General features: G+C 43.2%; 1 protein-coding gene across 1 annotated transcript in view; it reads left to right on the forward strand.

Moving 5' to 3' along the window:
• Window positions 1–15,117, forward strand: part of MCPH1 (microcephalin 1) — a 108,112-nt gene that overhangs the window by 76,527 nt on the left and 16,468 nt on the right. The gene's annotated exons all lie outside the window — the stretch shown is intronic.

Here is a 15,117-nt window from a genome sequence, read left to right on the forward strand (position 1 = left end):
CCAACGATGGAAGAGAGGTGTGCCTGAGATCTGCTGCAAGTCGGATCAGGCAATACTGGACTGGACCTGACATAAGGCAGCTTTCTGAGGCAGATCCATAGGCATCTACATATTCCAACAAGCTGGCAAAACAGTGAGAAATGCCAAGGGAGGTTTGCAGTAACTTCCCATCTGTACTGGATGCAAGCTTGTCTAAACACGCCCTGTAAAAATTACCCCATCCTGTGGGAATCCTAAAATTATTATTCTCCCAATAAGAGGTCCTCTTGAGTAGGCGAGCATTCTTTATTGAGCATGGTCATGTTTTGCTTGGCCAAGTGTGTTGAAGTTTGTGGTGAAGAATATGTTTTGTGGATGTGTCAGCCCAATTACACGTTGGCTTCCTCCTCCTGGTGTCCACAGAATGCCCCCTTTCTCATCAAGTGTCATTATTAGATCCCTGAGGGAGGGGGGAATGGCTGGAATCTCCCATAATGTCCAGGAATGTATCCTGCGATTTTTACCACAGGATGTCATTAGGGTAAGAACAGTGAGGCCCATGGGAAGATTCTTGGCCATATTCTCCATGGTCATGGATGGATCCTTCCCTCAGCCATGTGGCTATTTTGGATTTTCTGAGTCACATATGACTTAAGCTCCCAAACTGGTATGCCATTGATAGACCCACATCGTGATCTTAATATAACATGGACGTAATTCTGGTTTCTGTACATGACAGAGCAACTGCATAACCGTCGTGCCCTCACCACCACCTCTGCAGTTTCACTCAACATCCAGCCTGGAGAATGCCTAAGCTTCCCTACTATTTTGTGGCATTTTAGTTGGTCCAAGTAAAGATAAATGGAACAATTTATTTAGCAAGTGCCCAAGATCTACTGGGGCATGTGTGGCCAACCGGTGGCATACCTACATAGGTAGCACATTTTGTGGCATGGATGGGCCAGAGCTGGAGAGCTTTGGGGCCAAAAGCACAATCAGACCTGCAATCCTGTCTATCTTCCTCTTGACACTTTGCTGCTTATTCTATATAAACCCCATACATAGTGCTGTGCTTGATGAGTAGCACAGTTAAAATTTTAACTTGTGAAAGCAATGATTGGTAGAGGAAAGACCTACAAGTTCTGCCAATATACTAACTCTGCAAAAAGTTTTCTAAAATACCTGCAGCCAAATGTTCTTTAATATCCTTTCTCCACACAATTCAAAGGATGTAGTAATGGTTTACTAATCAATCTTGTCTTCAACATTTCATTTAGCACTGACCACACCATCTTCCAGTATCATCTTGCCTCCTGACATCTCCACTATATATGGAGGAAAATTCCCCTTACCGTCTTTGCAGAAACAACATTTGTCATTACCTTCATCTTATTGCCTTTTTACTCCTCCATGCTATTGTTCAGCTATTTTAACTTAATTTTATCTAAAATTTGTTGCTATTGTGAAGTTGGCACCAGTGCTGAATAAAAAATTTCAAAGTTCATCCAGGATTTTGTTCTGCAGCTCTTTTGCAATAGATCTGTGCTAGTCTTGGGAATTGTTTGACTCCAGTTCACACACACACACACACACACACACTCACACACACACTCACACACACATTCAAAAGCTACACTACAGCTTTTTCCACTGCCATAATATCACAGAACGATCACTCCAGTCCTCAATCCCACATCACTGTCATGTTGGCTCGCCAAATACCAAATACCAATCTGGTTTATTAGACATTTTCTAATCAACTTTTCAAACATCTCCGCTCTGAACTCCTACCTTCAGTCTAATCTGTTTTTAAAAGATCTTATTTGTACACAGCATACTGAAATGTGGGAAGCATTACTAACGATTTCTCTTTTGCTCATCCACATGTCTTTTCTAGACTTCATAATTGTGAATACCATTCTCTTTCCATCAATCCCCCAAATCAAATGTCCAACAAGACTGAATATCTCATCCTCAATTTCTGATGCAATTGGTAATGTACCAGGTGCTAAATAAGGCTGGTATTTCTCATATATTGTTATACAGACATTACCTATAAAACTTTGCCCACTATTCCATTTTTCTACTCTTTTTGGACATCCACAATATATTTCATACTGTAAATTCTTCTGTGGGTCTTTTTTGAACCAATTTGTTGTCCCTGAGAGTGTGCCTTTCTCATAACATCATTCCACATCTGGAATATTCAGTCTGCCCCTTCCACAGTTCTTCTCTTTCCCAGTGATTCGGTCCACCCTTGCCTTCTTTTCTAACCAAATAAATAATGTTATCAAATTTTGCCATTCTAGTAGAGTCTTTTATTTGAATTGTTTGAATTGTACAGAACAGTATTTTCCGTTGGAGTGTGGAAGTATCGGGACGTCACTGTTAGTTGTCAGATTTTTGGTACTCTGTTGTTGTGGTGCTCCTCTCCAGTCCTAGAGAGGTGCACATTTTTATACATGGTTCCTGCAGAACATTTAAAGAGAAACAGGATAGAATCTAGTCACTATTACCTTCTCCTTCTTTTAAAATGTACATTCTCTTTGCAGTGGGTAGAGGAGAAGCTGCCTCAGAGGTCTGTTAGACAGAAAGGCAGGATATTTAAACATCTTAAAATAAGTAAAGTAAGAGAAATCAAAGCCTTTTCTTAGATTGTTTGCCTTTCGGGGATGGAACTACAGTGGTACCTCAGGTTACATACGCTTCAGGTTACATACGCTTCAGGTTACAGACTCCACCCACCCAGAAATAGTACCTCGGGTTAAGAACTTTGCTTCAGGATGAGAACAGAAATTGTGCGGCGGCGATGCAACAGCAGCAGGAGGCCCCATTAGCTAAAGTGGTGCTTCAGGTTAAGAACAGTTTCAGGTTAAGAACGGACCTCCGGAACGAATTAAGTACTTAACCCGAGGTACCACTGTATTAACATTAAGATGGGGGCAAGGGGTAGGAGCACCGCTGTTAGCTATTCTAAAGCCACAGATAAAAAGGTAAAGGACCCCTGACAGTTAAGTCCAGTTGTGAACGACTCTGGGATTGTGGCGCTTATCTCACTTTACTGGCTGAGGGAGCCGATGTTTGTCCACAGACAGTTTTTCCAGGTCATGCAGCCAGCATAACTAAGCCGCTTCTGGCGAAACCAGAGCAGCGCACGGAAACACCGTTTACCTTCCCAATGGAGCGGTACCTATTTGCACTCAAACTTGCACTTTGATGTGCTTTCAAACTGCTAGGTTGGCAGGATCTGGGACCGAGCAATGGGAGCTCACCCTGTCACTGGGATTCAAACCGCCAACCTTTCGATCAGCAAGCCCAAGGCTCAGTTGTTTAGACCGCAGCTCCACCCACATCCCCGTGAAGCCACAGATATAGTGAAATAGAAATCAAGTAATTACACGATAAACCATTTTTGTTTTGTTTTCATATGTAGGTCCTTCCCAGCCCTCCGGTCATCTCTCCTCCTGGCTCATAGCCTATGATGAGCACCAAAACAAAGTCTTTTGAGTCTGAGTTCTTTAATTTGCTTCATATTTAATTGTGTGTGTGTGTGTGTGTGTGTGTGTGTGTGTGTGTTTCAGACATAATCTTTTCATCTTCATGTTCAGCATGTTCTTCAGATGGAACAGTCATTTTTTTTTGTACTGTGATTTCCTGCTTGTTTTTGATTGATTAAACGCTTTTAGACATAAAATAGCAAATACTGTCTCAGTATATTTAAAGTACAAATTAGATCTTTCCCATTTTAAAAAAAAAAGTTAAAGGGTGTTCACTCAACATAACTCACCTTGTAAAAGGGGTTAAAGATATAGTTTGCCAGATGTGCTTCAGGCATTTTCTTTCCTGGGAAACACTAATTTCCCCTTCCTTAGGCAGCCTTTTTTTCTCCCTTTTAAAAAAATCCACACAGTATATTACTTAGCTCTTTTAAAAGAGATGCCTGGATCCCACTGCTATTATCTTTTTACTTCCAGCTGCATAGCCTCTGTTTGACGGGCACTTCTGTGAGATCTTTAGTTCCAACACAGAAAGCATAAACATTTGGGAAGTAGTATGAAACTTGGCAGGCTAGTTTACATGCAGATCCTCAGCGCACCTCCTTGTAATCCGTCCCCTTGATTTTGAGTGAGCGTTCATTCCAGTAGAATTTAGGTTGCAATACCCTTCCTATTTATTTGTTTCTTTAAAACACTTCTATGCTGCTTTATATTCAGGAATTCCAAAGGGGTGTGATAAATCCTTTTCTAAATAAAAAAATAAAACTCGGTACAGTTTTCCATTTTGGAGGTGCTTTGCAAAACGAATTTCCTATGGGCTTGCTTCGCAAGATGACAATGCCTTGCGAGTTCCTGCGGGTTTTTTTTCTCCCCCCCCCCCTTTCTCTAAGCCGCTAAGCCGCTTATCAGCTGATCCGATCAGCAGATAAGCCGCTAAAAGCCGCTAATAGCGCTAATCCGCTAATCCTTCAATGGGCTTGCTTCGCAAGACGAAAAAAACGCTAGACGAAGAGAATCACAGAACGGATTCTTTTCGTCTTGCGAGGCACCACTGTACTAAGGTTAGTGGTCAGTAAGTGCCAGTTGTGAAGAAAGAGATTTAAAGTACAGTGGACGCTCAGGTTGCGAACGTGATCCATGCGGGATGCATTCATAATCTGCGCATGCGCTGGTTGCGCGATTCAGTGTTTCTGCACATGCGCAAAGCACGATTTAGTGCTTCTGCACATGCGCAACCGCCGAAACCCGGAAGTAACCCGTTCCAGTACTTCCGGGTTTGGGCGGTCCATAACCCAAAAAAATGCAACCTGAAGTGGCTGTAACCCGAGGTATGACTGATGGAGGACTGTTCCATTTGGAAGGTGCTGGCCTCTTCCAAGGTGGTTGTCAGATAGATCCTTGGTTGAAGACCCACCAAGGGGACTTCATCTAAGAATCTCAGTGAACAGGCAGGTCTGTACGACAGGAGGCACCCTCTCAGGTAACCAGGTCCCAAGTTGTTTAGGGATTTGTAAACTAGCAACAAACCTTTCAGCTTGACTTGGTATGAAATTGGCAGTCCGTGCAGTTCCTTTGTTGTAAGAAAAACTGCACCGTTTCCCTTATGGGGAATCCAAGAGCACATATAGAGTCCTTAAGTAGGTTCCCTATCGGAAGGAGAAAATAACAGAGGCCAACCAGAGAATATTGAGAAGCCAGGCAGCTAGTAAGCCTGATCTTTATTAACTGTTGCAACAGGGTGCTCACTGCCACACACAGGAGGCAGAAGGGACCCCAAATAATGGTGTGCAAGCCCTTATATAGACTTCTGAAGTTGCCCACCCTGTAGCCGGAGGCCACCCCCAAAACATCATACATACATCACAGAAAGAAGCGGTCTACAGCAGAAATTCTTTCTGCCAGGATACCTGATAATGGTCACTGATTGCATTGCTGAGACAGCCTGGCCATTCTTTTGTGATGGTAAATACTTTAATTCCTGACTCCAGGTCACAGGCTCATCCTATTCACCCACACAAGTACACCCTTAAGACAGGTAAGCAAAAGACAATGGAGAGACTTTCCCATTTCCTTCCTTCTTGCAGAGAAATATTTGAGGTAACTAGGAGAGTCAAAATGACTTCAGGATTGTTCTCCTGTACTATTTTAGACACTTGGTTTATATACTTCTTGTAAATTTATGAACGTTTATTTTATATTTGGGACCTTGGAATTCTTTATTGTTGTTTAGTCACTTAGTCGTGTCCGACTCTTCGTAACCCCATGGACCAGAGCACGCCAGGCACTCCTATCTTCCACCGCCTCCCGCAGTTTGGTCAGGCTCATGTTTGTAGCTTCGAGAACACTGTCCAACCATCTCGTCCTCTGTCGTCCCCTTCTCCTTGTGCCCTCCATCTTTCCCAACATCAGGGTCTTTTCCAGAGAGTTTTGTCTTCTCATGAGGTGGCCAAAGTACTGGAGCCTCAGCTTCACGATCTGTCCTTCCAGTGAGCACTCAGGGCTGATTTCCTTAAGAATGGATAGGTTTGATCTTCTTGCAGTCCATGGGACTCTCAAGAGTCTCCTCCAGCACCATAATTCAAAAGCACCAATTCTTCGGCGATCAGCCTTCTTTATGGTCCAGCTCTCACTTCCATACATCACTACTGGGAAAACCATAGCTTTAACTATACGGACCTTTGTCGTCAAGGTGATGTCTCTGCTTTTTAAGATGCTGTCTAGGTTTGTCATTGCTTTTCTCCCAAGAAGCAGGCGTCTTTTAATTTTGTGACTGCTGTCACCATCTGCAGTGATCATGGAGCCCAAGAAAGTAATATCTCTCAGTGCCTCCATTTCTTCCCCTTCTATTTGCCAGGAGGTGATGGGACCAGTGGCCATGATCTTCGTTTTTTTGATGTTGAGCTTCAGACCATATTTTGTGCTCTCCTCATTCACCCTCATTAAAAGGTTCTTTGATTCCTCCTCACTTTCTGCCATCAAGGTTGTGTCATCTGACGCATATCTGAGGTTGTTGATATTTCTTCCGGTAATCTTAATTACGGCTTGGGATTCATCCAGCCCAGCCTTTCGCATGATGAATTCTGCATATAAGTTAAATAAGCAGGGAGACAATATACAGCCTTGTCGTACTGCTTTCCCAATTTTGAACCAATCAGCTGTTCCATATTTATTACGGGAGTTACCTTCTCACAGTAAGTCGATCCACTCAGCAACCAAGCTGCTGTATTCTGCTCCAGCTGCAGATTTGAAACGGCCTTAATGGCAGCTCTGGGACACGGGTGGCGCTGTGGGTTAAACCACAGAGCCTAAAACTTGCCAATCAGAAGGTCGGTGGTTCGAATCCCTGTGACGGGGTGAGCTCCCGTTGCTCGGTCCCTTCTCCTGCCAACCTAGCAGTTCGAAAGCACGTCAAATGCAAGTAGATAAATAGGTACCGCTCTGGTGGGAAGGTAAACAGCATTTCCGTGCGCTGCTCTGGTTCGCCAGAATCGGCTTAGTCATGCTGGCCACATGACCCGGAAGCTGTACGCCAGCTCCCTCAGCCAATAAAGCAAGATGAGCGCCGCAACCCCAGAGTCGGCCACGACTGGACCTAATGGTCAGGAGTCCCTTTACCCTTTACCTTTAATGGCAGCTCCACATACAGAGCATTTCAATAATCTGGGCTTGAAGTTATCAGTGCTTGGGACACTGTGGCCAAGCTGTCACTGTTCAGGATGGCTGTAGTTGGTGTAGCAGCTGAAACACTTTTAGAAACGCTTAGGTCAATTGACTGTGGATTAAAAAGAAATTGTGCCGTGTTTTCTCCACAACACCAAGCCATTTTTGTTGTCGATGTTGAATTATTCTTTTCCACTGGATGAGATGGCATTTTGCCCTTGCACCAAGAGAGCCAAGTTCTCAAATAGCCTTTGAGCTACTTGACAGAAACGTACAAAGATGCCCAAGAGAATGCACAAAGCAGCAGCAGAGTGTACACAAAGCCCCACTCTTCAAAAGAGAAGCGATGCAAGAACTCAGGAGACATCTTGGTGAGATGGCATCTGTTGAAGGCGCTGCTTTTTTCACAGAGGTTAAAATAGTGCACGCAGTTCCTAGCAGCCTTGTCATGTACTATAAACTGCATTAGCATTATTGCTATAGCAAGGATGCAGAATCCAGATGTTTGTGGACTTCAACTCCCATCAGCCCCAGCTGGCCAGCCAACATCTGGAAGGCCGCAGGTTCTCCCTTTCTGCCATGTTGCCCATGGTCTATCAGTCCTTGTTGAATTCTGTCTCTTTCCCATCTCACTCTGTTTTAGCTGTACAGTGGTACCTCGGGTTAAGCACTTAATTCGTTCTGGAGGTCCGTTCTTAACCTGAAACTGTTCTTAACCTGAAGCACCACTTTAGCTAATGGGGCCTCCAGCTGCCGCTGCGCCGCCGGAGCATGATTTCTGTTCTCATCCTGAAGCAAAGTTCTTAACCCGAGGTACTATTTTTGGGTTAGCAGAGTCTGTAACCTGAAGCATATGTAACTTTAAGCATATGTAACCCAAGGTACCACTGTATATCCCTTTGCACCTCATTTTCCTACAAGTGTGACAAGACCAAAGCAATTGCTTGTTTCTATTTCACATCAAAAACTGCAACTTTAACAAGATATGTCATCATACACAAATACTCTGAGGCAGTTAAATTGCTTTTCAGTATGCGGCATTGAAGAATATTGTATGGTTGAAACATGTTTGGGCAACTGAAAGTTTTGCTTATCAGTAATAGGCTCTTGTTACTCTCTCTTCTAAGAACATTCCTTGTGATTTATCACTTGGTACATAAGCTGTTTTATCTTATTATCTTTTATCTTATTTCAAGGCAACTGAAAATGTGGTTTACCTGTGTAAATCTGTTAATGTTCTACTCCCTTCTATCTTTTAATAACCATTGAATTTTATCATTGTGTTTCTCAGCTGTTTCTTCTCATTTTTTTAAAATAGTTATATAATTAATAAAATTTGCAGAATTTGATGGTCCTGACTTCTTGCATTGTGCTCTGGTGTTGGGTAGTCAGGAATTCTTATTATTCGTTTGATTCTAGTTTCACTTTTGCATGGCTTTGCTAGGGTCTGTTTCCATCTACTCAAGAGAGTTAAAATGTTGTAATCCTGCGGTTTACTGCTCCGTTCTTTTAAAATACAGCATTTGTTCAGATAGGCTAAAGCAAATCTGTCTCATCCTTGAATGTCTCCAACATTATCTTGCTAAATAAGTCTCATGGAATTTACCTCCCAAAATACTTTCTTCACCTAAAAGGATTCCCTGATTCTGGATATTTCCAAGTGGTGCACCTGACCTTTAACCCCTGCTAGTTTCAATCCCTTCACCTCATAAGGAAATCTCAGAACAGTTAGTCAATTGCTGGAGAAACAGGAGGTTTGCCTTGTTGTAGACTTCCCCTGTTTTCTTTAATCTCCTGCACACCTCTGAATACTCCATATTAGTATTTATTTGTTTAAATATTCCTAGCAGTGCGGAATACAATGTACAGAATTACAATAAGATCAGTAAAAACATCAATAAATACTGGGCTGGAAAAATAATTCTTGTTCCAAATGCTGTTAATTAACTGGCATTTAACTAATGTTTATTGTCTGCATATATTTTAGCCATTTAGACTTAAGTAGCACAACTTTATGAATGTCTAGTAGGAAGTAAGGCACACTGTGTTACATGGGGCTTACTCCAAGGTAAATGTGTATGGGATTGCAAATTAAAACATAGGGAGAAAGAAGTTTTGTAGCATTAAGCTTCTTGCAGTTGTTTGGATGCAGGTTATTTGTATTTTTTTAAAAAAAATGTATTGCTTATGTATCTATATGAAAGTATTATAATACATTCCTGTTTTTAGATACGTTGTAAGCCACTCGGTGTAACAAGTGACTTACAAATCTCATAAAAATAAGATTCAGAATTGGACTAACCAACCTAAATATTTCTTGCAATATGTAAAATGGGTCAAAATACATGAAACCGAAAAAGAATGAAAATTCAAAGCAACACTTTTTATGCTTCCCCTAATCGTCCCAAATTTATTTCTGGTTTAAAACAAAACCTACCCAACCGAAAGGTTTTGGTCCTTAGTTTAGATTTAGAACAGATGGAGGAATGTACTTGAATGAGAAAACAAAGTGCTCTGTATTCAAAATAAATTTTAAGAATGTTAAATCTAAAAATCATTTGGCCAACATTATACAGAACAGGGGTGGGAAGCCTTTTTTAACCCAAGGGTCATGTTCCCTCACGGGAAACCTTGCAGGGGTCGCATGCGAGTGGTGGACGTGGCCAGAGCAATGGGCGTGGCTCCTACCTTTGTATAAGACGCCACATTTCAGCCACACAAACTTCATAGGTTTAGATGCATGTGCTCAGACCCCTCTCTTTTCAGTCAGGCAAGAGGCATTATCACAGTTCAGTGACACGCTCCAAGCTGGTTGGTGGGGTGTGGGATAGCTTTGGAAAATAGGCATGGCAAATAGGTAGATAGATGATAATAGATGGATAGATAGATAGATAGATAGATAGATAGATAGATAGATAGATATACGATTCTGTTAAAAGGGACGTGGGTGGCACTGTAGTCTAAACCACTGAGCCTCTTGGGCTTGCCAATCAGAAGGTCAGCGGTTTGAATCCCCACAACAGGTGAGCTCTCGTTGCTTTGTCCTAGCTCCTGCCAACCTAGCAGTTCAAAAGCACACCAGTTCAAGTAGATAAATAGGTACCGCTGCGGCAGGAAGGTAAATGGCATTACCATGTGCTCTGGTTTCCGTCACAGTGTACCGTTGCGCCAAAAGCGGTTTGGTCATGCTGGCCACGTGACCCAGAAAGCTGTCTGTGGACAAACGCCGGCTCTCTCAGCCTAAAAAGCTAGATGAGCGCCACATCTCATAGTCGCCTTTGACCGGACTTAACCTTTCTTGTAAATATAGAACTATTACGGGGTTTATTTTGTTAAGGTTAAGATCATTTTCAGTTGCTGTCGAAGCTGAGCATTATATTTTTGCATTTCAACCCAGTCTGGTAGTTTATGCATTAGGTGTGATCCAAAGTTTGCAAATACAGTGGTACCTCGGGTTATATACGCTTCAGGTTACATAAGTTTCAGGTTACAGACTCCGCTAACCCAGAAATAGTGCTTCAGGTTAAGAACCTTGCTTCAGGATGAGAACAGAAATCGTGCTCCGGCGGCGTGGCGGCAGCAGGAGGCCCCATTAGCTAAAGTGGTGCTTCAGGTTAAGAACAGTTTCAGGTTAAGAACGGACCTCCAAAAGTGGAAAGTGGCTAGAAAGGTGTACCATGTGGTCTTCCCTGCAGCTGCTAAGCTCTGCTTGCTGCCCTGGCATGACTAGTGCGCCAACAAGGCAGCCTGCCTTGGGTGGCATGCTTCTCCCACCCCACCAGGGTGTGGGCCTGATTCTGTAGGCGGGGTGGGGGAGTATCAGTAGCGCATCCTGCCTCAGGTGCCCAAAGCTCTCTGGCCATCCCTGGCACATAATTTTACTTTTAAATAGGCCTCATTTCTACATTACGTGGTATATTTCTGTATTTAGGCCATTTAGGCTGCAGTGCTATCCTCACATTTTGGGAGCAAGGCTCGGGCTGATCTGAACCAAAATAAAATTGTTCTACAGCACTTTGCCTTCATGCATGCTACCTCTTAAACAGGTTTCGAGAGAGAGAAGACGTGCATTGTTTTGTACAGGCATGTTTAATGATGGATTTTAAAGTCCTTTCAAAGTATTTGCCTTTTTAAGTTGTTTTATTTCCAAACACCTCCATCTCCGCCGCTTAGGAAGCCTCCCATTTCAAGCTGGCATTCATGAATCAATCGGTATAAATACATGTTACCTCAACTCTGGAGTCACACGACTCATTAAAAACTGATGTCAGAGAAAATAAAAAGGAAGTGAGAAATTGGGTAAGAGGAATAAACAATGGTTTTAGAGCAAAGGACATTTGTGGCAACAGCAAAATAATTAGTTCCTGACATCTGTTTCCCTAACAGAAAAAGCAGTTGTATGTTAACCCCTTTATAAATGCAAGTGGTATGTTTGTAGAGAGTTCTGATATGGACGTACAAATAGTGAACAGAGTTCCTATAAACTAAACTTCTCATCACAACAAGTGAATACCGCCCCCGGCCCGATTCTTATCAGCTGAGCTCTGGTATTTTCTAGCCTGGCTCTAAAGTATAAGTACCAACAACATGTTCTGATGTACTAAACGTGCCGCATTTGTATTGACCTTATTCAGTTCTGATGAAGCCAAACTGACCATTTCCTCCCTCTGTTTCCTTCATGTTGAATTTTAGATTGTAAGCACCTTGGGGCAGAGCCTGCTTTTTGTGTTTCCCCCAGGTAACTCTGTTAATACTCAGGAGCTTGTTTTATCCATTCTGGCTCACACCCTAATGCATAACAGTGTTCCTTCACAGTGCCTGAAATCCAAAAGACTCTCTGTAGTGCTCATATGTGCAATGGAGCTTTTCAGGGACCCCTTCCCAACACAGCCATTCACAAGGTTTCCCTGGGGTCGTATTCAGTCAGCCACTGCTTGTAAGTTGCTTAAAACCTTTTCTTTAAAATCATCAATCTTTATTATGGTCCAGGCAAAATTTCCATGATCTCTGCTGTAGGTACCCAACTGTGTCCCCAACTCCATACTTCTGTTAGAAGCTGGTGAATGCCCAATTTCAACTAAAGCGTGGTGGGCTGCCCTGAAACATTGGCTCAGGGTTTCAGTATTTGATCTAGGGAAGGGTTTGTACCAACACCTGGCCAATGAGGAATTTGTCAGCAAATGCAGAAAACCACGGCTAAAAAAGCCATCTCTATTGGCCTGTCGCGCCCCCCCCCCAACTGTATTACCTGGGTTATGAAGGCGCCCTAAAGACGGTAAAGCAAAGATTATGGGATAATGCACACAGTGACTTGCGATCTCGATCACACGCAGTGTGTAGTCCGCTGGCAGTAAGAGTACAATATGGGCATGTCTTTAAGTTAACATCTTACATTAAAAACCTAACAGCCTTTTCTTTTTTAAAAAAAGTGTGTGTGTGTGTGTGTGTGTGTGTGTGTGTGTGTTAACCCACCTTGGGAACCTTGGGGTGAAGGGTAGGAAATAAAGAAACAATTCCACAGAATAAGGCCAAAACCAAAGTGGGATAACCATAATGGGCATCCTCAAAACAAAATACAGTTAACCCATTTTAGTTTTCAGCATCCATTTATTTTCCCCTCTGCTTGCCCTGCTGTATGAAGTTTCCACATTTTATCCTAATGTCCCAGGTTCAGTCCCTGGCTCTGGGTAGAGTAAACGAAAAGCTCCTCCCTAAATCCCCAGAGGGCTACTGCCAGTCAGTGTAGCCATATTGAATTGATCTAGGAAAGCCATGTGGTCTCATTTGGGATCAGGCAGATGCCTGCGTTCATTTAATGTGTGATATTTTACTAGGTTTTTATATATGCTGTAAGCCGCCCAGAGTGGCCGGGAAAACCCATCCAGATGAGCAGGGTATAAATAATAAAATTATCATCATCATCATCAGTGTGCTCTACGTGGGGCTACCTTTGAAGGGGACCCGGAAACTACAACTAATCCAGAATGCAGCAGCTAGACTGGTGACTGGGAGTGGCTGCCAAGATCATATAACAATGGTCCTGAAAGACCTACATTGGCTCCCAGTACGTTTCCGAGCACAATTCAAAGTGTTGGTGCTGACCGTTAAAGCCCTAAATGGCCTCTGCCCAGTATACCTGAAGGAGCGTCTCTACCCCCCATTGTTCAGCCCGAACACTGAGGTCCAGCTCCAAGGGCTTTCTGGCGGTTCCCTCACTGCAAGAAGTAAGGTTACAGGGAACCAGGCAGAGGGCCTTCTCGGTAGTGGCGCCAGCCCATCAGATGTCAAGGAAATAAACAACTATCTCACTTTTAGATGACACATGAAGGCAGCCCTGTTTAGGACAGTTTTTAATGTTTGATGTTTTATCATGTTTTTAATATTCTGTTGGGTGGGGTATAAATAATACATCATCATCATTATTATTATTATTATTATTATCATTATCATTATCATCATCATCATCATCGCTATTTCTGGGCTCATGCCCAACTGAGCCACGATGCACCAGCAGAATAGATAACTATTTCATTGATGAGTAAAGACAATTACATTAGTCTATAAACTACCAATTTTATTTTTGTGAGGTCTGAATTATTGCTGGTCTCTCATACATGCATGTGTGAACATGGGCGTGTAGTACTTTGAACCCCCAAGAGTTAAGTCTTGTAGCTCAAATCTAAACTCTCAGCTATTAATTCTGTTGTCTGTGCACAATTCTATTAGAATCACAATATGGTAACAATAAACAATATTATTTAGCAGGAACGGTTTGGGTGAACACTGCAGGGTAGCTGGAATGTACCAAATAGGCCACAGCAGGGAATGTCATGGTATTTGACCCAGTGTGAATGCAGCTGTTTCTGTGATGGGTATAGGACTCCTGGCAAAGGCTTTGCGCGCTCTCACTCTCTGTTTTGGTCTGTTTCAAATAATTTTTTATATTACAAGAAAGAATGATAGAAAGGGCAATGGCTGTTGGCCTGATCTCTCTTTGTTTATCGGAATGGAAAGTTACAGAAACATTTCCCAAACAGTTCTGACCTCATTCCAGTTTATATGTATGTACAGAAAGTCACGAGGAGTGTAAATGTGAATTAGTACCATTTCTGTTGGATGCAGAGAACTGATAACGTTTATGGTCAATTAATATGTGAGAAGCTTATTAAGCCTTGTGAACTGCAGTTCTCACTGCAACTACTTCGACACTTTGTCCAGAGGGTCGGCCACAAGTCAGTGTGACCTTCAGCAGACCCTCCAAGTGACCCTATTTTCCAGGAATGGTCCTGGATTTACAGAAGCCATCCCAGTTTCTGATCCTAGAATGTCCCTCTTTTCCTTAGAACGTCCCTACTTTCATCAGAGAAGTGTTGGGGGGTATGGTAAAGGTAAAGGTAAAGGTACCCCTGCCCTTACGGGCCAGTCTTGACAGACTCTAGGGTTGTGCGCTCATCTCACTCTAGAGGCCGGGAGCCAGCGCTGTCCGCAGACACTTCCGGGTCACGTGGCCAGCGTGACAAGCTGCATCTGGCAAGCCAGCGCAGCACACGGAACGCCGTTTACCTTCCCGCTATTAAGCGGTCCCTATTTATCTACTTGCACCCCAGGGTGCTTTCGAACTGCTAGGTTGGCAGGCGCTGGGACCGAGCAACGGGAGCGCACCCCGCCGCGGGGATTTGAACCGCCGACCTTTCAATCGGCAAGTCCTAGACGCTGAGGCTTTAACCCACAGTGCCACCCGCGTCCCGGGGGGGGGGTATGGTAGGACGTCCCTATTTTTGTTGGACAAATGTTGGAGAGGACACCTTTATTTTCACCAGAGAAATGTTGGAGGGTATGCCTTAGCCTCCCCAAAGGGTTAGCCAACCCTAGGCTAGAGAAATCTATACAGGTCAGAATCAACCACAATATCAGCATGCTGGGCACCTGTGGAATGCTATTCCATTTAGCTTTTAAAAAGTCAGATTTTCAGAACTGGGAG

This window comes from Podarcis vaucheri (genome assembly GCF_965113315.1).
Source record: "Podarcis vaucheri genome assembly, chromosome: 3".
Classification (NCBI taxonomy): Eukaryota; Metazoa; Chordata; class Lepidosauria; order Squamata; family Lacertidae; genus Podarcis; species Podarcis vaucheri.